We start from the raw sequence: 23,419 nt of genomic DNA on the forward strand, positions 1-23,419 counted from the left end.
AAGGCCTGCATGCAGCACCCAGAGGGGTGGTTTGGAAAACAATGCTGCTGGGCCGGTCATACACATGGGGGGTCGAGGTGTGAATGGCTCGAGAGCCAGAGCAAAACCTGGCCCCCAGCAACATGTGAGCATTATCGGCTTGTGGGCATGAGATACGAGGGCTTTGTGTTATAGATTTTTATTTTATTTTACATGAGGTGATAGAATGAATTGGGGATCATAAAACGTTGTGATGCACAGTATTGTTATAGAAACATTCTGCCTAACAACCCTGATGACCAGCAAGAGAATATTAAAATTCTTTCTTTTTTAACAAACATTGGAACCCCGCTCACCTCGGGCGTACTGCCTGCCAGAACAGATGTTAACAACTTTTGTTTACTAAGTAAGCGAAGGGCAGAGTTTTAGCAAAAATATGTTTCTGGAACATAGAGAGAAAAGGAAGCCCCTTAAAACAATTAATGTAGGAGAACAGTAACAGGGTCCATGGGGTGGGAGGGCAGCCATGTGGTGGGATTAACGGCTCGTTAATCCTGTGAACTAAATAGTGCACAGAAAATACTTTCCAGTAAAATTGTTTTTGTTGTAGACTTTTTGAGCTGAAATGAAATGTGTCCTCCCTTGATTTCTCCTGAATAACAGGTTCTTGCTGCGGTTTCCTACCAGAAATACCTACATTTATAGTGTTTCTCAGTCACAGATCTGTGTTTTAGACACGTACAAAGGATTGCACATCCGAGAGCATAAAAATGTGTATCAATGAATGTATTTCTTTTAAGTGTAGAAAACATGTTATGCTCCAGGTGCGGCATGTAACTTTTATTTCTGAAACACATGTGCTTGTCCTTACTCTGGTCCCATCTCACCTTAATAACTCGTAGCCCCATTCCTCCAGCTCCTCCTGCTTAGGGGCTCATGACATCGCTGCCTGGGCCAGCCATGTCTTGCTCCCACGATGGCCAGATAACCTCACATTTGGAGTAAGCACAGATTTTAGAAATCCTTTCTTGTGCATTGGTAGGATACGACTTTTTAAAAACTGTTTTGTGTAGTGCCTAGTATTAATGTTACTACTAGTTTTTAGACGGGGATAACTTGCCGCGTCTTTATTACTATATATCGAAACCACATGTTCCTGTTCATGGCACTGGCACACATATACTGATTATTAGAGCATAAACCAGAGAAGTACACTGTCTATATACCTTACATTAGTGAATAAAGCGAGCAATAATAAAAGCAAAGCTTTCCATAAACACAGGTCAAACACTGTTTCTTCTGTTTTTTTATGGCGCGAAAATGAGTAACCACTGAAAAGCACTGTTTTTTTAAGTTATTGAAATCACTGAAAAAACCCCACCAGAATTTACCAGAAATAGAAATTGAAAACAGGAAAGCCTAATCATATGGAGTCTCCTCATGATTTCGTGGTCGTGCCTGCATAGAGTGGGTTCCTGTAGTCCAGCCTGCTGGTTATGTGTGCTTGCGTCACGGGTTTCCTGGTGTTGACAGGGAGCCACTTGAAGACTTTTGCGGAGAATGCAGAGGGCGTGGAAGCCGTCTGAGGTGACAGAGTTGACCTAGTGTATCATGGAGAGTTCACCTATAGGATGATGCTGCGGGGGGGGGGGGGAATGCGGTATTTCGAAGTTTGGGTGGGTCTGAGTTCTGATGGCCACCAGGAGTCGTTTCAGAGGGAGGTGTGTTTGCCGAAGACCAGGACTTCAGTTTTTGTCCGTGTTGAGCTTCAGGCAGTTGTTCTTCATCCAGGCTGAGACGTTCGTCATTACAGTTGTGGAAGTTGATCTTCGTGGTGGTTGGGTCCGTTAAAAGCTAGAGGATGTGCTTGGTGTCGGCGTAGGAGACTATGTTGATGTTGTGGGCCCTGACGATGTCCGCAAGTGATGTCATGTAGGTGAGGGTTGGACTGAGGGAAGAGCCTTTAAGGACACCGCAGATGGTGTGCTTGAGTTTAGAGATGAAAGTAGGGAGACCTAGGGGGTCACATTGCGAGAGCATTCGCTAAGATCTAGATAGGAGAGGATGCCTACACAGTACATGAGTGCAGGAACAACACTATCCCAGACATGTGCAATACGCACACGACACACCTGGAGAAGTCACCCTGCCACATGTTAAACATACTGAAGTAAAATTTTTGCCTATCCTTTGCATCGAAGGTGTATCTCCACGTAATGGGTCGCACAAACACACTGCAGATGTAACTGAGGCATGCATGTCTGACGTGTGCTAAGCAATGAGGGAGAGATACGTGTTGCATGTTAAGTACGTGTACTACACATCTGATTTATTGTTTTCATGTCCCTCGATTTTGCCATCTCCGCTATTATAGGTATACTGAAACTAGTTCAATGCGCGGCCGGCCCGAAGTGGTTGTAGGCGGCTTGCTGTGTTAATTTGTTATTCATTACTAATCACATATTGCTGCTCCACATTTGCAGTAACATGCGGCCGGCCATACTATGGTTGTAGGCGCAAAGCTGTGCACTTCTGCACGAATGTTAATAAAGGTTTTTGAAAATCAAAAAAAAAAAAAAGTAGGGAGACCTATTCTCTGGGTGCACCCAATGAGAAAGAAAGCCATCCATTTGAGCGTGTAGTCTGTGATTCCGATCTGTTGTAGTTGAGTGATGAGTGTATAGTGATAGACTGTGTTGAAGCCTGCAGTGAGGTCGCACAGAGTGAGGGCTGCTGATTCTCCTTTGTTGTTTAGGGTGCTAATGTCATCTGTTACGGTGATTAGTGCTGTCTTGATGCTATGGTTGGCTCTGACTCCTGCTTGAGAAGGGTCCAGCAGGATGTTTCACTCCAGGTGTTCCAGGAGGTTGATGGCCTTCTCTAGGACGTGAGTGGGAAATGGAAGGAGAGAGCTGTGACAATAATTCTGGAGTTCGCGGTGGTCTGCAAGTGGTTTCTTGAGGAGGGGTCGTACCTCAGCATATTTCCAGGCATCGAGAAAGGTGGCTATGGTGATGGAAGTGTTGAGGATGGTGGTATGCTGGTGACAGATCTCCTCTCATCTCTTCCCAGGTTGAAAAGTCAGTTGGAGCAGGGGTTGCTCCAGAGTGGATGGAGTTCATTAGGGTATTTGTGTTTGGTGTACTGCGCTACTCCCATGCGGAGAGTGGGTGATCGGCGGCGGTCAATGGGATGCTGAGGAGGTCTGTGAGTTGGGACTCAAAGTGTCTGTATATGGTTTCTATCCTGTTGTGAAAGTAGTCTGAAAGGGCATTATAGAGTTCCTGTTTGGATGGGATCAAGTTTTCGGTGGCAGACTGGGATACAAACTCTTTTAATGATGGTGAAGACTTCCTTAGTTTGGCTGGCGCTGGTCTCGATCCAGCGTGTAAGAGCATCCCTTTTCATGGCTTTGAGGTGTTGGTAGTAGTTGTTGAGGACTGATTTCTAGGTGGCTCAGTCCTGTGGTGGTTGGAGGTGGTACAGGGAGGTCGGTGATGGTGAAATGGACGATGGAGTGGTCCAACAAAGGAGTTCCGTGGTGTGGCTGTACCGGTTTCTGGTACTGGATTTGAAGAAGGTCTAGCATGTCTTCTGCTCTGTGCGTGGGGTCTACAATGTGTCCTGCTCTGTGCGTGGGTTCTGTGACCAGTTGCTTGAGCCAGTGTTGTCCATTCGTTTGAGGAAGTCTGTGGAGTTGGTGTCTGTGGGATCATCAAGGTGGAAGTTGAGATCTTCCAGGAAGACTTGATGTTCATGTTCGATGGCCAGCGGGATGGTGAATTCAGCTATAGCATCGCTGAGGTCGGTTTGAGGTCCCAGTGAGTCTGTAAGTTTGTAAGTGAGAGTGCCTTTGGTGGTGATTTATTGTCTGGATGGAGCTGGAAGTTCATGTGTCACATGATCGTAGTGGTATTGCCATTGGTGGTGGAGCAGGTGATCTATTATTTTTGTATGATGGTGAGGTCTGTTGGTGCTGTTGCAGTGTTTCATCTTGTAGCCGACTTTATTGCGGTGGCGATGTCCGGGGTGGATGCGGGGATGCTCCGGGTCTCTGTGATGAAGGTCTCTTCAGGGCCGAGGGTGGAGATGGTGTCAAGATTTCGGTGGTGGCTTTGCAGAGTGAACAGGCATTGATCAGGAGACAACTGAGTTGTTCTGGGAAGCTCTCGGCCGATTGGGATGGTGTGACGTTGTTTGCTGGGATGGCAGTTGATTCTAGGGTGGAGGTGAATCAGAAGTGGATGCAGGTGAAGGGTCCAGCTGTGGATCACAGTGATGCGAGGCAGCAGTCTTTCGTCGGGGGTCCAGGGCATAGAGATCAACAGCGTAGTGCAGTCCAGGCACAGATGGGCTTGCCTTTAGCGTGCTGGCAGCACGTGCCTGCTGCACAACGCCGCTATGTGGCCACGCAGCGGCCTTCAATAAATAGGTCTGGGGAGAGGTGTGCAGGAAACGAGAGGAGAGAGAAGCATGGGAAAAGCAGACAGAGCAGGAGGAGTGTGAGGAAAAATGGTGCAGTGAGCGGAGGTGTGCCCTGGGGCACTTAAAGCCTGGGCACTTAAAGCCTGGGCACTAGGAGCCTGGGGCAGAAGAGGCCTGTACAGGCCTGAGGAAGTATGCTGGTTGGCAGGAGCCAACCACAGTCAGCTGGCAGAAGAACTGACAGCAAGAGGTTGCTAGCATGACTTGGACCTTACCTGATCATGAGGGGATGATTTGTTATATCGGGGTAGAATAGTCTAGAATTACCACCAAGTTTTCCTGGCACTATTACCACTGCTCCTCTCACCTCCTAAATTAAAAGTCTAGTTCTGGGGTGTGACCCAGAATTTAGGTTGGGGTCTGTTGACCTGGGTAATGATTTCTGGTTTCTCATAGTATTCGTCGGTGTTGTGTGAAATACTTTCTCGTGGCTAAAGTGTTGGACATCCTTCCTCAGTGTGGTCAGTTTGGACTGAGTGAGGAACTCCTAGTACTGTGTCTGGTCTAAATTATTCTCCTCCAATTTTTCTTGAACACTGAGATGTGCACAAAGGACTTCATCATATTCTCGCTGGTCTGGATCTCATCTAGCTGAAGGTCTGCCAACTTCTATGCTGCTTTGAAGATCCGCACCAGGTTGTCCCTCACTCACTTCCATGCTATGAATGACCAATTTTTTCTCAACTATTTGTTACCAATGAACCCTGCATCTTTCTGAATAACAATCAGACCCCTAGGGGCTGCATTCTTCCTGAGATATTCAGTCATGAATGCACTTTGTAGGTCCATTCTTATTTGCTCCTTCTTTATTATTGTGAGTGATCCCCAGTCACTCGTATGGGACAGTGTTATTTCAGTCTCAGGTAACCGTGACAGAGCTCTAAAGATCTCTGCCACTGCAGTCTCATCAAAGGACACTTAATTTCCTCTCTCCTTTGTGACTAGGGCAGGGTTATTTATTTTGTTGTGTACTATTGTTAGGTTCTTAACAAGCAAGGTCTGCAATTGGAATTTTCTTCGAAAACAATAATTGTTGCTGATCGCTATTCGCCCAAGGTAAGTTCCAGCAGCACACCAACTGTACCAAACACCAAACCACAAGAACCATGGACAATCTCCACGGTGTGGAATGAGAGGCTATTGGGCCTTGAGAGTAAGCTGGCCTCCAATCAAATCCTTTTTCACACAAAAAAGCCAGCCGAGTGCCACCAAAGACATGGACAGTGCCTTGGCCAAGATCATAGCCTCGTAATTTATCGGAGAGATTGGCCTATATGATGCACACTGCTCTGGGGGTTTTCCCTCCTTGGGAATTAAGACTATTACCGCCTCTTTGATCAGGCAGGAGGGCCCCAGCTGTGTTCGCCTCTGCGAACATTGCCAGTAAGTGCTCCGCCGATCTGTCGAATAGAGCTTTGAATAATTCGGTTGGTCGACCATTCGGTCCCATTGCTTTCCCTGATTGCAATGCCTATGTAGCTGTCTTGAGTTCCTCCTCTGTCAAATTGCTATCCAGCATTGCCTTATCCTCCTCAGAGAGGGTCGGCATCTGGATGTCTCTCAGAAATTCTGTAAGTATCAATGGGGGCTAGCTAACTTTAAGGGGAAGGGAAGAAGTGACTCAGGTACGTCAGACAATACAAGGAAAGCGCGATGTTTTCCTTTGAAAGCCCTCACCCACCGACCTAGTCGGTGGCATGCTTCATCATCGGGCCCACCACAGTGGCACCGAATGTGCCCCGGGTGTGCTGCAACGCCAGGAGACTGCGGAGCTGGTATATTGCTGAGTGTGCAGTGTAGGGGTGAGAAGTGAAAGTTTAAAAAGCCATACGAGTGGTCCCAGCAACCGAGGGTTAACAAATGTTTAATAAACTGGGCCTCCGTTGGTTGTTTAAAAAGGCAAGAGGACAAAGTGGAGTGGTTAATGGTCTCCCATGTCCTGTGTGGTCTACATGTTTCTGCCAGTGCCTTTTCTATTATAAGCTGGCTTTCCTCAGGACCAAAGAGTTAAGTGAAAAAGTGCAATTAAATAATAAACAAATAAACTATATTAAGTGATTGTGTTTTTGTTGGCTATGTGTTGCGCTCGCTAAGGCGCTGTAGCTGTTAGAGGGGGATTCCCTCAGACTTGTCTACATAAAACACATAGGACAAAGACAGGACGTACAGGGGAGAGTCATGTTAGGTTGGCAGTTTTTAGAACTCATGGTGGCCGGCTCATAGGGTGGTGTTCGACATAAAACCGGCTAGGGTGAGCTCATAGCGATTGTATGAGGCTAGTGAGACTGTAAAAACAACCGTAGGTGGGTAGTGGTGGGCTAAAAGACGAAATTACAAGGTGAGGTACAGGAAAGTACTAGTTCTAGGTCCTCACTCTGTTATTTCACTGTAAAAAGCCTCGTGGGTCGCCTGGCAGAGAAAGAGACCCTGTGGAAATAAGTGAGATTCACAAGGCTGTCTAACCTGTTGGAAAGAAGAGTTTTGGCTTACCCCATGGTGTTGGACAAGCGGTATTACTCACGAGTAGTTCGGTCTGGTTCCTCCTTGGACCTATTCGTCCTTCCGCGGCGCCCGGTATGAGCTGGGTGGGCTGCCTCGTTTTCTATTTATATGGTTTTGTAAACTCGGTACACCTGTTCAGGTTAGAAAGAGGGAGGGGTGCGCGGTAAACGCTGTCTCATGCCGAGACTTGTTGCGCATGTGCGCAGGAGTGGTGCGCGTTGGCAGCGCATGCGCGATGGACTGTTTTTGGCGCATGCGCGGTGAACTGCTATAGCGCATGCGCGTTGGACCGCGGTAGCGGTTTAGTATTTGGACATGCGCGATAGCGAGTAGTTCAGTGGTGCTAGGTCAATGATTTGCCAGTATTCTCTGAAAAGGCAAGATTAACTTATTCAGTTAAATTCGTATGACTCAGTCAGCAAAGGTCTGTTGCTGTCGGTTGAGACAGGCATTTGGGGAGAAGAATGGGATAGGGAGGGGGACGTTCATATGGGAATACTGGTACAACATGGGTTTTTTTGCAAGAGTGTCTAAGAGGCCAGGCTATTCCACGGGATGGAATCATTGAGGCCTTTGGTATGGGTGGAAAGACGGTAAATCCAACGTTGTTCCTTATTTAGTAAGAGTTTCTCGTCCCTGAGGTTGTCAAATTTCTCAATGACAGTCCACGTGAAGTCATTTGGTGTGTGATTGTGGGTCAGAAAGTGGTCTGTAAGCTTACTGATGTTTTTCCCACACCTTATAGTGCTTCTGTGTTCTGTCATCCTGGTGCGCACTTTCCTGGTCGTCATGCCAACGTACCGGAGGCCACATCTGCAGGTAATGAGGTAAACTAGATTTGAAGAGTTACAGTTCGTAAACTGTCGCTGTGTCCAGGTCTTTCCTGGTTCCAAAGCCAATGTTTTAGAAGAGGATGTCAGGTGGCATACACTGCAGTTGTTGCAGGGTTGGTGACCAGTGATCTTAGGTAAACCCCATGCATTAGTGATGGTGTTGTCTTTATCTTGAAGTTTTGGGCGCGGTCTTGTACTCTTGCCTTTTTAAACAACCAACGGAGGCCCAGTTTATTAAACATTTGTTAACCCTCGGGTGCTGGGACCACTCGTATGGCTTTTTAAACTTTCACTTCTCACCCCTACACTGCACACTCAGCAATATACCAGCTCCGCAGTCTCCTGGCGTTGCAGCACACCCGGGGCACATTCGGTGCCACTGTGGTGGGCCCGATGATGAAGCATGCCACCGACTAGGTCGGTGGGTGAGGGCTTTCAAAGGAAAACATCGCGCTTTCCTTGTATTGTCTGACGTACCTGAGTCACTTCTTCCCTTCCCCTTAAAGTTAGCTAGCCCCCATTGATACTTACATATAAACCCAGGGGATACGGGCTAGCATATCTAGTCCTCTCTCTCTCCTTGATCTGAATAACCTCTCAGAAATTCTGCACATTCCTCCTCAGTTTTTGTTGAGAGGGAGGACTAGAGTGACTCATAGTACGTTGCAAAGGCCTCTGCGATTTCCTTACCTGTCTCATGTCTCTGACCCATCTCATCTATTATTCTGGGGACCGCTTACGCTTGGTTAGTTTTTTATCTAGCCATGCCAATAGCTTATTATATTTGTCTCCTACGTCATATAGCCTATGTTGCATGGTACGGGCCTGAGTTCTAGCACTGTCCTCCAACAAGTCCCTAAGCTTTTTTTGTTTTAGGCACAGATTGTGTCTTGTATGTGCATTGTTCAACTCTTTTTCTCCCACCTTGGCCACTAGAGTCGACACCTCTGCCTCCAGGGAACAAAACCTTTGTTTTGTTTTCTTTTTGATCACTCTTATATGTGCTTGTCCCTGTCCTCTTATCACAGTCTTAAAGGCTTCCCAAAGTATTACTTTCGATTCAACCGATCCCACGTTTTCCGTAAAGTACTGCTCTGCCCCTTTCTTTAGGGCCACCTTGAAATTTTGATCTTTGAGGTACCATGGGTCAATTTTAGAGGGAAGGGTATACTCTTTTTGGGGGCCTCTGAGAAGCACCTCAACCAGGGAGTGATCTGACACCACTCTTGCTATGGGGGTCACCCGCTAAAGTCACCCAGGTCATGGGAGTGTGTGAGAACATAGTCTAGTGGAGAGAGGCTCCCACAGGACACCAACACATGTATACTGCTTAATCCCAGGGTGTAGGTGTCTCCATATATCACTGAGTCTCATAGTTTGGATAAACTCTTGCGATGGACCTAAGCGTCTTTCAGCCAACGTCCCTCTAGGTCGCTTGAAACCACATTGTTCATATCTTCCCCCAATATTAGACAGCCCTCTGGGACGGTCAGCAGCAATGTGCCCATCACGTCTAGAGTCGCTGTCTGCAAACCTGGAGGAGCATATACCGAGCATAGATTCAAAGTCCTTCCCTCCCATTGGCCGCTTACTGCCATATATTTCCCCAGTGGGTCTGATCATTGTTTCTCTATTGTATATGGAAAATATGTTTTGCAGAGAATTCCAACCCCTCTGTATCCTGTTGTGTAGCCTGCATATGCATGCAGGAGGTATCCATATCCATTCAATGCTTTGCACTGATTGCCAAGGAGGTGGGTCTCCAGTATTAGGACTATTTATTGTGTGTGTTTTTTAATAAACTGTAGCACCATTGAGCGCTTGAGCCCTCCATTCAGCCCGTTCACATTCCAGGACCAAATGTTTAAAAGTTTGTGTTGGTTTTCAGGGGACATCATCGGTCAAGCTTTGTTTACCCTCCCAGCTCCCCCCTTGGCTGTGGTGAGAGCAGAGAACCAGAGGATATCCAAGTCGGGCTGTCCTGGTGCGAGCTCCACTCCGAATCCAATAGGCGGTGAGAGAGACGATGGGGGTCCTGGGCCCGAGCGCCGAATCTGGACTGGCGACGAGTTTCCCCCTCGCCCACAAAGGCTCGAACAGTATTATACAAGTGGGGGGCACCATTGATTTCGGTCATTGTGAGAGGCAGTGAAAATACTCAGTCCAGTGGGAAAAGTGATTGTTGCACTACATGTTTTTTAATTGTTACCTTGAAAAAAGTAGGCATGGCTTCTGTCCTAGATGGCTGCCACTAGGAGAGCCAACTGCGGAGCATGAGAATAAGCAAGCCATCTGCACCCACCACCAAACCTGCACAAGCAACTGTCGGGGTGTGTAACGCATGGAGACAAGGTAGAACACCAACACTGCTGAGAGCAAGCTAAAAGAGTCTGCTAAAACCTCCAAAAGAGATTTGTAAATTTTGATGGAGCAAAGTCAAAATGGTGCCCCGAACCAGCCATTAAGTCAGACTGTGTCCACGCTGGGAGAAGTATAGCAGCTTTGAAGCAGTTGGAGTAACATCTGTGGAGACCTGGAAGGCTGAGAGTTAAATGTGCCGTACGGTATAATCAGGCAAGAGTAGTGCGGTCAAACAATGGAGGAGAATACTGGGATAAGAAAATGAAATATGGTATATTCACAAAGTGGTCTGCACCAGGGACCACCCTTAGCAGGGAGAGATTCCACATACTGCTTTACTAAGTGAACTCACCACTAGGAAGGCTTTATTAAAGACCTCCATTATTGCAGAGACATATCAACAAACTAAGGGTCTAGGATACATCTCAATTCATGCAGGATGCAGTCAATCCATGTTATGTGTCTCCTAAAACATGTTTGCTGGAGGCCTGTTATAATACCACTGCATGTAAAGAGCACGTTCAGAGGAAGTGAGTGTACCCTAAGGGTAAAAGTATAACCTGGGTTCAGCGAAAGTGGCCATGTGTGAAACACATAAACACCACACCATCAGGCTAATGACGGTGACCAGGTATGATAAAGTAAAATAGAACAGAAGACAGGGTACTGATGCAATAAAACATGCAAGAAAACCTCATGGGAGAAGCAGGGAACAGGGTTATGAAAAGAGAAACATACTGTCAATCAGCAAGTGATCAGCAAATCGAAAGGAGGTGAAACCTGTCGATCACCCACGCGTATATGCATTGGCTGTAATATTTAATGATACTCCCAAAGTATAACACTGAGTAGGTGATAATAGTACATTTCTTTTCACAGCGGCACCAAACAACACAAACTGGAGGGATGCTTGGTCAAGTTAAACAAGACTTGGAGAAATTATTTGTGGAAAGCCTAATTACCAAAGAACAGACATAAGCAGAAATATCAGAGTGATAAAGGTAAACGCTGCAACTGATTTATAACTACATATCACAGTAGCACATCTAGACACAAGCCAAAATGCTCAGGGGCAAATATGAAGCCGTGCAGAACATGTCCTGAAGAGATAGCAAGCTAAGAAACCTAAAAGAAGATGCAGAAAGAGCGGACATTCACAAGTGCCTGACTGAAATATTGTGCACCATTTTTAAAACTGGGCCAGATTGCTGTATCCTACAACCTCGCAGAACCAGCAGAAAACGCAGGGATACCAGGAGGAGACCCGGAGACATAGTGGCATGATAACATTGCATTGCAGAAGGCAACTCCACCTGATAGTACAATAGTTGACATAGGAAAAGATCAGCTACAGATGGCTTCATCCTTTTGGCCACAGCTTCAGTGGCAAGGGAAAGATATCTAGATCACAGCGGAAAATGAGTCAGTAGTTGTTGCAGCTGGAAGATGGTGCCCTTCAGTTGGATTGCCTGACAGGAATCTGGGACAGGTGACAGAAGGTAAGAAGTTAAGAAGACGACAGGGACCATTGAGCAATACCACAAAAAAGTATTAAGTAGAAGAGGTCCTAGAATTATGGTCTAGAGAAAAGCGACTATCGCAGCAGAATGAAGATGACAACTAATTTGGCAATTTTGGAATAAAATGACACCAGGTTATAGAATCAGACACCAATCTGAGGAAGAGCTCTGCAGTGGGGACCGTCATCTGAACGTCAGCAGAATTTGGACTGAAAGCGGGGAGGCACCTGAAAGAGAAATACGGTCTAGTTGAGATTGTCGAAGGCGGAAGTCACAGGGACTTGATCCTTCCAATTGCCAGGGAAGTCAAGAGGTTATGACATCCTCTCCCCTCAACAGAAAATGGGTTGCCATTGAATAAACGTATGCATATTAACCCTCAGGGCTGGAAAGTGAGGGTAAACAAAATAATGATAGCTCTATGGGAAAGATGGGGGCTGGCCTGTACAGGTGTTCTAAAACAAATCCGGTAGCATATCTTTAGGACTTAGTGGACTGGATGGCCCAGGTGACTGAAAACCAATGATTACTGATGGACCAGGGTTGTGGTGGTAGATCCTTGTGTGACCTAGCCTGGTTGGAGAAAAGACGTGGACCTGGAACACGCTTGCATTGCCACACAAGTGAAGACAAAGTTAGATATCTGGGACTGGGTAACTAAGCGAAACTAGCTGATGGCATTTCCATCTCCTGGTATGCCTCTGCATTCAAATCCCCCCTTCTCACTATTTATGTCAGGTGAACACTTAAAGCAGCGAGAAAAGAGAGAATGCTGGACACCATCAGACCTATTCCGTTAGGGGAAATTTTACTTCTTACAATGCAAGTCGGATTTCCAGGTAAGACAACAAGGCCTGCTACAGTACTTACAACTCTGTCACTGTGCTTCTTCCCAACAAATAAACAAATGAATCCTATCTTTACCAAAATATAAGGTTATTATCGTGCAATATGATGAGGCAGCAGGTACACGATTTCGCATCTTGTATATGCTACACACTAGCAGACCACTGGAACTAGCACCGGCAAAGCCAGTTGTTTTCGCCTATGCAAAATCTATTGGCTTTATCAATGTTATCGACACGTTGCACTGCTGCCCCGGGCTGCTGTGCAACATAGCTTAATAGGGGGGGAAAAGCACTATGTCCTAGTCAGTGCTGGTCGCTTCATAGTGATTTTTTGTTTTACTTTGAGCTATACAATACATATTTCACATTAGCTTGTGCTCCCGTGCAACATGGAAAACAACCTTGAAAAAAACAATAGATTTCACATGGGCAACCCCTGTTGGTTTTGTCAGTGCTTGTTTAACTATCCAGTCGAAGGCTGTGTGGCTGGCTCGTTTTGTTTGTATTTCAGGAAACTACCAGCAAGGCTATTAGGAATGCTGCACACCTCCTGCACACCTCCTGCACATGTCTGGAATCATGTCTAAGGCTCTGCGATAACAAACTAGTTCAATGTTTCTGCTGGTTATGTCACTAAACTCCCTAATGCAACTGAAATTGTTGAAATTGGCAGTCGGTAGTTCCAGTAGTAGATATGCCATTACCGACATATCTTGTGTCGAGGACTGCATCGGGGGCTAAGAGGTCACAATGCGTACATTATCCATTAGTCATAATTTACTGAAGGTGACTTGGCAAAAAGTCGTAGTGGCGGTTTTCTGACGTACAATGTTTTACCCTCCCTTTGTTAAAGAGGCCCAGAAGGATTCACTTCCTTGAAGTAGAATAAATGTGGTGGCTGATAATGCATCTTGGAGACACAAGAGAAAGCTTGGCTTAACTGTGGTTCTGGTCCAGCACTACAGGGACGATTTTCATGCTCCGATGTTTACAAGACAATGAAAATTGCATAACCATGACCTTCGCAAGCAGTTTGAAAGCCTCAAGCTAAGGAACCAGCACAAGGAAGCGCACTCGCGGATGGAATTTGAGCGCCTGCACCGTCCAGGGAGAACCTACGCTTCATTGCTTGTAGTCTGTCGACAACTGCTAGTGAACCAAGCATTGGCAAAGCGAGTAGGTTTCGCGTATTGGAAATATATTGGCATTGGCAGCGTCTTTTAGATGTTGCACAGCAGCACGATTCTGCTGTGCGACGTGGCTTTAAGTATTATATACTATGAAGAGGCCAGCATTGACCATATCATCGGATTTTTCCCCCCACTGAAAGCCATATAACACAGCGGATTGGCTTGCTGCGCAGCATGTAAAAAACAGCACGGGGAGAGGAGTTGAGGCACAAGGAAGTAAAAAAGAAAAAAAAGTACCTGCTGGCCAGTGGAAGGACACTGGCCCCAAACAAGCAAGTCCTTGATCCATGCCTCACGGCATGAATAAAAACTCAGAAGGCCCAGGGGGAAGCTGGAGGTAAGGAGGAGCAGCTGCCCAATAGGAAGCTAGAAAACGAGAATGGTGTGTGAGCAAACTATGTTAAATAAAGTTAAATAATGTTCGGGTGCTGAGATATGCTGAGGTGGTGGTGCTGCGCTGGTGCTCAGGTGGTGCTATATGATGCTGAGAAGGTGCTGAGGTGGTGCTGCACTGGTGCTGAGTTGGTGGTGGTGCACTGATGAGGTGGTGATGTGCTTGGTTGGTGGTGCTGCTCAGGTGATGCTTAGTGAGGCTCTGGTGGTGCTCAGGTGGTATAGTACATGGGTAAGCCTTCTTATTTAATGTTTGCCAGAGATTTCAATGCTCTTAAAAAGTGTCTTCGTTGTGGATTATTTCCCATAATTCACAGAACTTATTTAATTTAAAGGATATTTAGCTCCCCCATACAAATTAAACAGGCAAATTGGTGGTTTGCTCGGCATTTCTTCTTTCTGAATGAATTATCCCTAGTGTGAACACAGTAAACACAGAACGTGGATCGTCGTCCGATGATCTCAGGAGATTTCTTGGTGAATACTGCTTTACGTGGGTAACTTCCTGCTATTGCTGTAGTGGGCTGAGGAAAGGGGTGGGTGGGTGGGTGGGTGGGTGGGGGGGGGTGGGTGGGTGTGTGTGTGTGTGTGTGTGTGTGTGTGTGTGTGTGTGTGTGTGTGTGTGTATAGACAGATGTGTCTTGTTAAATCTAATCAATTGTGTCAATGTACTGCAAAAGGAAAGTACATTTTAGAACACGTTTTTAATTACCTTACACATTTTGCATTGAACTTATAATACAATTTTTTGTATAAAACACATTTTAAAAATTACCACATTATCCCAAACAAAAACACACATTTCTCAGACCTTAACTGCGGTCTCAGGCAAACAATGAATACTAAACGGAAGATAGTAAAAAGTTCCAAAGCTTTTTATAGTGCTTAAATCAATTAATGATTCATGTAATATGCATAATACAGAACAGGTAAGGTGTAATGTGCACTTATATTGCCATCTCGGGGTTTAGGTGACATTTATATATCACCCTGCCTTCAGCCACAAGTTTTTTAAGTTTCACCAGAAACCCTCAATGGCAACACAGGCCCATATTACATAGTTACCAGTTATGTACTCCATGTAAATTACAATCTTGCCAGCAAAGTTGTGATGTAATAGTACTCTTGATGCAGTCACCACAAAATAATGACCTCGATGTAGCTACTACTACTGTAGTTTCAGGCTATGTAGTGGCCTACCACCTACAAGCCAGCTCATCTCACCATCAAAGGTGGCAGAACGACTCTAAAGTAATGGAATCAGGGTCCTTAAGTAGTCATTGCTAACTGGGCACTGCCCAGGGAAGCTCTTGTAATTTGCCACAGGTATTATTATACTCTATTTAACCAAGTTATTGGCTTTGCAAACCTGACTTATTAAGGGTTAAGAAGTGCAATCCTTTGTGACATGTTACACAATATAAATCAAATAAAAAATAAAGCTCTCCAGTTACTCTGGATCTGGTCATTGGTATTTAAAGCGGAGGATGTTCAAAGACCAGCTAGGATATAACTGGTCCTATAGTTTGTCACAAAACCGGGAGGCTACAGTGTTGCAATACAATAAGCACCCTCAAGTATGGTCCCTGGAGGTAATAAACTCTGAGGTTATGTAGCTTGGAACTGGCCAGTGATGATCAAGATTTGAGTTAGGGCCTCCAACATGGCTGGGAATACATACTTTATGCAAACACTCACCATTTGGAATTGTGACTAAAAGTGAGTCCCAATCGTATCTTCAGGTTGTATAGATTTGTGCTTGTTTAATAGAAAAGCGATCTCAAGGACTGAACGGATTGAAATTAATGAAATATATTGATGCACAAACTATCCTAGCGTTGGAAAAGCCCCAATCCTGCACACCATTGAGTGGCGAAACATATGTTAACAGTACATGGCAAAAAGAAAGCAAAAGAACTGATATGAGGCAGCCAATACACATGATTTAATAAGCCAAACCAACATAGTGATTGCACAGTATAATTCAGCAAGTGTGACGTAGTCAGAAAAAGGTAATTAAGGGTTCTAAAACTGACAGATATTTGTTCGGCCCAACCAACATGGTATACTTAGAAAAAGGTCAGGGGCATCAGGGAGAGGGCTGGCAAGATGACCTCCTCTCGTGAGGCTTCCTCCAGGAGCGGGGGGGGGGGGAAATATTTATCAAAATGCTATGGACTGCGCTGCCATCTGCAGTTAAAAAGTACCACCGATATAAGCATGCACCTGCTGCGCCTATACGGGTGACCTTCTAGGGTGAGGATTGGAAGCGTGACTGCAATCTCACCATTTGTGGCTGGCTCAGACGGTGCGGTCTGAGCTGCTGCTGACTTGGGCCAGAGGAGTGCCGAGCACTGTCGGTGCTTTGGGTGGCAGTGGTTGCTGAGGCTGATGCTCCATCATGGCTTTATCGCACTGGAAGCAGGCAGACTGAGGCCCAGGCGGAGACGGAGTAACCCAGTGCGATGGGTGAGCGAGACAGCAGCGAGTGCCATGAATCTACCATCGCAGATCGTGGTTGAGGTGCCAGCACACAGTTGGGTACTTGCCCTTGGGAGAAGACAAAATATAGACTGGGGATGCCCGCTTGATACTAAAATATTTAGGTTGAAGACTCATGGTAATCGCAAGATGAGGCCCTGCTATGATACAGCAGAAACACTTTGAAGAGCGACTGGGATGCTCTAACCTGTTCGTACCCTCCCATGCAGAGAGCATTGGGACAGGGGGAGAAGGCAGGATTCAAGGGTTTATGGACATTAACCAGGGCACACCCGCAGTGCTTTGACGATACAGTGCTTTGACGATATCGCCACCAGCAGGCTGGCAACCAAGGCAGCCCGCGCCTAAAACGAATGCACTGCGACAATCTCTGAAGCAACGGCAGGGATAGAGGTCGGAAAGGAGTGCGACGATGGTGAAAATTAAGAACAGCCCTGCAGAGGCCCCAGGCAGCCACCGCACGACAACGAAACACCGGTTGACCCACACAGCCATTCTGTCAGACCCTTCCAGGGGCGTGGCAGCGTTGAAAGCTCTGCTACGAGCGATGAAGCCGTCCCTAGACTCCAAATTGGACACTCTAAACGTCCTTCTGGAATCCAGCACTAAATAAACTAGCACGGCTGTGTGGATGCAAAAAGCACGAAAGTGAAAGCTAATAAGAAAAAACAGATGGCCACCCGCACGCGCGCTGCTTGAAAAAGCACGAAAGTGAAAGCTAATTAGAAAAAACAGATGGCCCCTGCACGCGTGCCGCTCGCTCCTGCAAGGTGGATGCCCCCACACGCACAAGTGTACAAAAGGAGCAGACCGATTCCAAAAGGTCATATCCTAGCACAGCACATGCGCGCTGCTGCGCTAGGCTCGACCTGAAAATGGCACTATTAAGCAAGATGGAACAAAGCAGTGTCATATGCGGTATAGGAGCACGATCCCTAGTTCTTTAAGGCACATCCCATATCGGGAATCCAATTGCAAGATAATGTACAAGTGGTGATTAACCCTACTGCGTTTACCCTAAAAAAATGCTATCCAGGCCCAGGATGGATGCATGCGGGAGATGCTATGAGGAAGTTGGGTCATTTACTCACATTAGGTGGGAACACCCATGAATTAAAATATGCTGCAAAGGAGAAATTGCTATGCCATATCAAGGGGTAAAGTTTCCCTTTACCAAAAGAGAAGAGTGTCCTTTACTTGGAATGAAACATCCCGAAATGGATGGCAATTGCAGGACATTGTGGCTATTGACATTATACATATTAAGTGCCGCCGAAATGCTAGTTGTTGCCTCATCTAATCTAGGGAGAGACCAGGCATCACAGAATTGAAAACATTGATGCATAAATCAAAATTCTTGAAGGTCTCTGGCTCACCTTTAGATTATTGCAGGTACCTGCAGCATTTATTCTTACGCCTTAATAAACTCTGGGTGCTACCGCTTTTTGATGAGTCGACAATCAAAAGTTTTGTAATTATTTTTTTTAAATTCTTTTTATTAAACATGAAAACAAGCTTCAGATTCTCATCATATACATGTAAACAGGGTAAACATTTGTTGCCGGTATCCCAAGGCCTTGCACATATCTATATCAATTACTAGCTGTTACCATCCACATTTTGGGACATTTAAGCGAAATGCAGATCTAGCATTTGGCAGTACATTTTAGGGTGGAATGAGTCCTCGTGTCTATTATGGATGTGAGGATGGATCTTGCTCTAAAAAATAGATCCAAAAACAAAAGTGAAGCCAACAACAGCTGCTCCCATATTAGTCTTTTAGTTGGTCCTGAGCTATAATTTTGCTGTGAACAAAGCATTTTACCCGATGTGTCATATTGGAAATTTTGTTTAGCTATGATAACACGCAATTCCCCAAATTACTCAAATTTAGCCAGCATAATTTAATTCTCACAAGGTCTAGTCATATGCAGTACCTAAACCACTCGAAGAGTGAGAGCTAGCTTGCCACCTCAAGTTCAGTTGCTTTTGGAACAATTTTTTGCTCCGCCATTGTTGTGGGGAAAGATAGGAAGGGGGATCCTGTAGCAAGGTATCCTGATGGACATCATTGTTTGAATATGCTCATACTTGTCAAAAGACAGATCTGCCTGGTGAATTCTGAGCATATACTGATGGAGCAAGGATTCGAAGAAAAGAAACTTGATCGAATCAACCCCTTGTTAACAAGTTCTAACAAGTAGAAATAGAAACTTGAAAGAAAATTAACATAAAACACAACATTCACACATGGGGAAAGGCTTTATGCTTGCTTAAAGAACAATAATTTGCTATATAACTGAAATCCCGCTTGAAACCGAACAATCATCTTGCGCATGTGCGAACCAGTCCTACGTGAATAACCACATGATTTACCCATGTGAGAGGAAAACTCTCACGCATGCACAAGGAGTTGCTAACTGTAGGTCTCGAAGTACCACATGCCTGGCATATGCTTGCCTGAATGTAAAAGATCTGCCGCTGATAATGCTTTTGCTTAACAAAGAAGAAAATAACATGGGATAGAGTAGAAGTGTATATCGTACGTGTGTATGGCTGGAAAATTGGGTGGAGTATACAAAAGATGATGGTGTTTTAGCTTTCCCTGAACATGGTACATTTAATGTAAGAGTTCTTCAGAATTTGAGAAACAGGATGAATTTGTTGGAGCCAAATCCTAGGTGAACACACTATGAGGTATTGGAAAAATGGGAAGTCGAGGCATTTGAGCGTGAGAAATAGAGGAGGTATGAGAATAAATAGAGGATTTTTACCCAGATACCCATTTGATACTTGAGGAGACCAAATGAAAAGATGGAGAAAGGCTATAGTAACAGAGACTTTATATCCAGTATTGGTGGCTGATGATCAAGAAGGGAGTGAATGTAAGGAGAAACAAAACACATGGGTACAACAGGGACAGGATGTAATGAATCTGATGATGAGTTATTGGAGGACATTTTGATAAAGAGACCTCCGCCTTATCAGGAAAGTGCTGGAGATATCACTTCAAGTGCCCCCATGATGGGAACTCCCTTGGTTCCACAAGTTCTATATGATTCAACGGTTTTTCGAGCATCACAAGAAAAAGAAAGGGATGCATTGAATAAAACCAAAGAAGAGATAATTCAGAAGATAAATCAATTCGGTTTAAATGCGGAAGCATTGACCGTACCAGTAACAATTGGTCCGGTGATTCCATTGTATGGTGGCAAATGATGTACACCCAAATCCCAAACTGTGACACTTTCACAGAATAGAGCTAGAAAAGAGATAGTTGTGATAGACGATCAAGTTTAGTGAGTGTGAGTCGTATGTTTCATTAATGGATCTCCCAAATATTGAGGCTGTAACTGAAACCCCAAAGAGAATTTCGCCCACAATTGTGAGAAGAAAGGTACCAATTGTCATTCCAGTGGCAGGAGGTTCCGCTGGACTTTCTCCTGAAAATCCAGAGGAATTGGCAAAAGGATTAGAAAAGAAGAAACCCAAAACTATAGATGTAAGTAAGGTGAGGGTGGACTTAGAAGAAATGATCATTGGTACACTAGGTCTTGATAGATTGGGTTCATATGAAGATGAATAGTTATTGTTTCTTATCAAGAGTATAACCTGGAGGGCAAAGAATTTAAATGAGAAAATAGCAGAAGAAGCCTTGAATTTGGAAAAAATATAGAAAAATCAAAAGAAGTGCAGAAATACTATAGAGCAGAATTTACTGAAAAGGATTTAGAAAGCTTGAATGCTTCAGGGAGAAGACTACAAATAAAGGATCTGATGCACCTTTTGAAGAAATGGGGAGATGTAGATCGTTGGAGAAGTAGATGGACTAAGAAAAGCGAGGAGGCGATTGCCAAGGAATTATCTACATTTCCGTTGAGAGAAATGGAACAGGTTGAAGAGATGTGTCCGATGAGAGAAGTTCCAGGTGGTGGATATGTTCATGTTCCGCGGAGTAGACAGGGTATTTTATTTTTTACAATTGATTACAGTAGGTTGAGAGAGAAACCAGTTGAATGGTACAAGCAGGTGGAGAGGTTTGTCAAGGCATCGAAAGGTTTGTTGAAAGATTTGGATGGTCTGTTTGATGACGTCGTACCAATGGATTTTTGGACATAATGTAAGATTACAGTTGATTGGCCCACCGAAGAATATCTTAGAGATGTGAGAACAGGAGCACCTTCAGAGGAAGTAATAAAGAAGTACAGTCAGGTGATTACTTTTCTGAAAGGAAAAATTCCCCCTAAGGAAACTGATTGGGTTAAAATAGACAGGGCAACTCAAGAACCGAAGGAGTCAGTGCATGCATATTATGAGAGGTTACTGCAGGTGTTTAAACAGTACAGTGGATTTGAGAACATTGGTGATAAAGATATGGGACATTTTGTATATACATTGTTTTATGGACTAAGATCAGAAATTATTCACATGATTCAGCAGCATATGCTTTGTTGGCAAAGCAAGCAGATTGATGACATTCTGAAGTCTGCAAAATACTGCAGTGATGACATCGATGCAAAGCATAAAAAGTTGAAGCACGAAATGATGTGGGCACTGGTGAAGATGGCAGAACGCCAAGAAGGAAATTCAAATTCTCAAATTGATAATCAGATAAATGGACAGAATCAGAGTGGTCAAATTTTGAATGAAAGCAAATGGAAAAGGAAGAATAAGTATATAAGAAGCAAGAAAGAAATATCCTTGTCATGGGTGTGGAAAACGTGGGCATTGGAAGAATGAGGAGTGTTGAAACCTTCAACAGAATAATGGGCAAAATCAAATTTTAAATCCACAGATGTAGAATGAGGTGATTGTGAACCAACATACTTGAAGATTCTGAAAATCTTGATCGAAGTGAAGAATCAAAAAGTGGGACTTGTGAAGAGTGATGAAAGGGAATTGAGACCACCTTAAAGAAAAATGTTTTTCTTTTTGCATAAAAGATGGATTCTATTGAGAAGACATTGAAACAAGGACTTTAAAGAAAAGGCTAACTAAAGCTGAAAGCTTTTTGAAGTGTGGGATCACACCGAGATCTTACATATTTTATGTTAGAAAGAAACTAAATGTAGAACTTCTTTATAAATCAAAAATGGCAGAAGTAAAAGTTACTGTTAAATGTTGTCTATGTACTATTACAGCATTAATCTTGATGTGGTTATTATTAACACTTGTGATACTTGTCCTAATGGTAACTAATAATCAGAACAACACGGACCTCAGTGAGAAATTAAGTATGGCAACTGAGAAAACTAGTACTATAGAATTGACACGAGGAATTCTTTTTCTTCTGAAACTTCAGCAGATTTTGGCTGCTCCCAGCTGAAATCTTCTGTCTAAAGTAGACAGATCTTTAATGATTCCAAAATTTCATTATTCTGATGTGTCCTGTGTAAGATCTGGCATCTTTGGTGTGTTTTTTCTGTCCTGTTTTACTTGACCGCCAAGAGAATTTTTAAAGCAAGTTTCAAACTTTACAGACTGACCGCCAAGGATATCACTGGAGTGATCCTGATGCTGAGGATACAGGTAAAGGATGCTCCAGTTGTGGTGCGGTCAACGCGGGTGTCTCTCTGGTGGTCCCTCGGTTCATAGGTGATGAGGGCGACTTTGGTAATGAAGTTTGGAGTCCCTTTAGTCCTCTACGTTGCAGTAGCTGCCCAGCCAATGCTGCACTACTTGCCTCCTTGTAACGTGGTTAGTACGAAATCCTTAGGTGGGGGCTAGTGCCCCTTGAATACAACAAGTCTGGTCTTTGATAGCTCTCCCGAATCTGGCAGACACGGTTGCAACTTTTGGCTATCTCAAATTTGTCCTTTTGTGTCCCAGGATGCTTGTTTCCGGTCCAGGGAGGCTCTTACCTGATCTCTGTACTGGGGTGAATGTATGACATTGTTCAACATTCTGTCCATCAATTGTTCTTTTTGCAGGCAACTGGTAGTGGCAATACGTATGCGGTGGCTGCCAACTTGTCGGTTTGGGTTCTTTCAGCACTTGTGTGTTTAGAGCTGGTTCTAGAGCATCATCCTACTGATCCTTGAAGTCACTGCTGTGGATAAAGGCGGGAACCAAACTTTTCCCAAAATCCGGGCCCAAAGGCACAGTCCCGATCTAACTAGCCCAATAATACAGCAGGTGCAAACTCTTTGAGTTAAAGGCAGCAGGACAGTACTCTTTTGGTCCTCTCTAAGATTCCAGCTTGATCTGAGGGATAGGGTGCCTGTGGTGACACCTTTTTCCCTAGAAAAGAGCCCTAAAGGGACCATGCGGCCCCTGGCGAATGGCCTACTGGGTCCCCTCCTACCAAGTGATGTATTTCCTGTAATATGTTGCATCTAGTGATCCCAGAGTGCCCAATCCTGCCCCTTTCAAAATGAAGAAAACCCTTCATTGGTCATCGGAAGCACGGTAGCCCACCCTAGAGGTGTAGCTACCAGTGGGGCACAGACCCACAGGAAAACTAGTCTGTGTACCGGTTTCCCTCTCTGGTTCTGTCTCCTAATTGTCTGCAGGAACAATAGGCATCCTGCTCAGGGGTTGTGTTGCAGTCTGTCTTTTTCAGAAGGCTTCCCCTTTGAAGTGCTCCATTTGGGCTAACAACCTGAGTGGCTTTCCTGGGAGAGGAGGTAACCACTTGCTCTCCTCCAACTGCCTTTGTTCATGGGCTGGGGAGTCCGTCACACATCTCCCCAGGAGGGCAGGAAGCTGTCAGCGTGCCAAAGGCCTTTATGATGTTGCTGGACTAGCTGGAGCGGGTAGTGGCAACTTACTAAACATTGCTTTCTTTAATAGTGACATTAAATTCC

At 44.9% G+C, this 23,419-nt stretch overlaps 1 protein-coding gene and 1 pseudogene across 11 annotated transcripts in view; both read left to right on the plus strand.

Moving 5' to 3' along the window:
* The window catches only part of EPB41L2 (erythrocyte membrane protein band 4.1 like 2), a 1,174,544-nt gene that overhangs the window by 71,619 nt on the left and 1,079,506 nt on the right, over window positions 1-23,419 (plus strand). The gene's annotated exons all lie outside the window — the stretch shown is intronic.
* The window catches only part of LOC144762634 (tyrosinase-like), a 39,412-nt pseudogene that overhangs the window by 12,141 nt on the left and 3,852 nt on the right, over window positions 1-23,419 (plus strand).

Source organism: Lissotriton helveticus, chromosome 6 (genome assembly GCF_964261635.1).
Source record: "Lissotriton helveticus chromosome 6, aLisHel1.1, whole genome shotgun sequence".
NCBI classification, from domain to species: domain Eukaryota; kingdom Metazoa; phylum Chordata; class Amphibia; order Caudata; family Salamandridae; genus Lissotriton; species Lissotriton helveticus.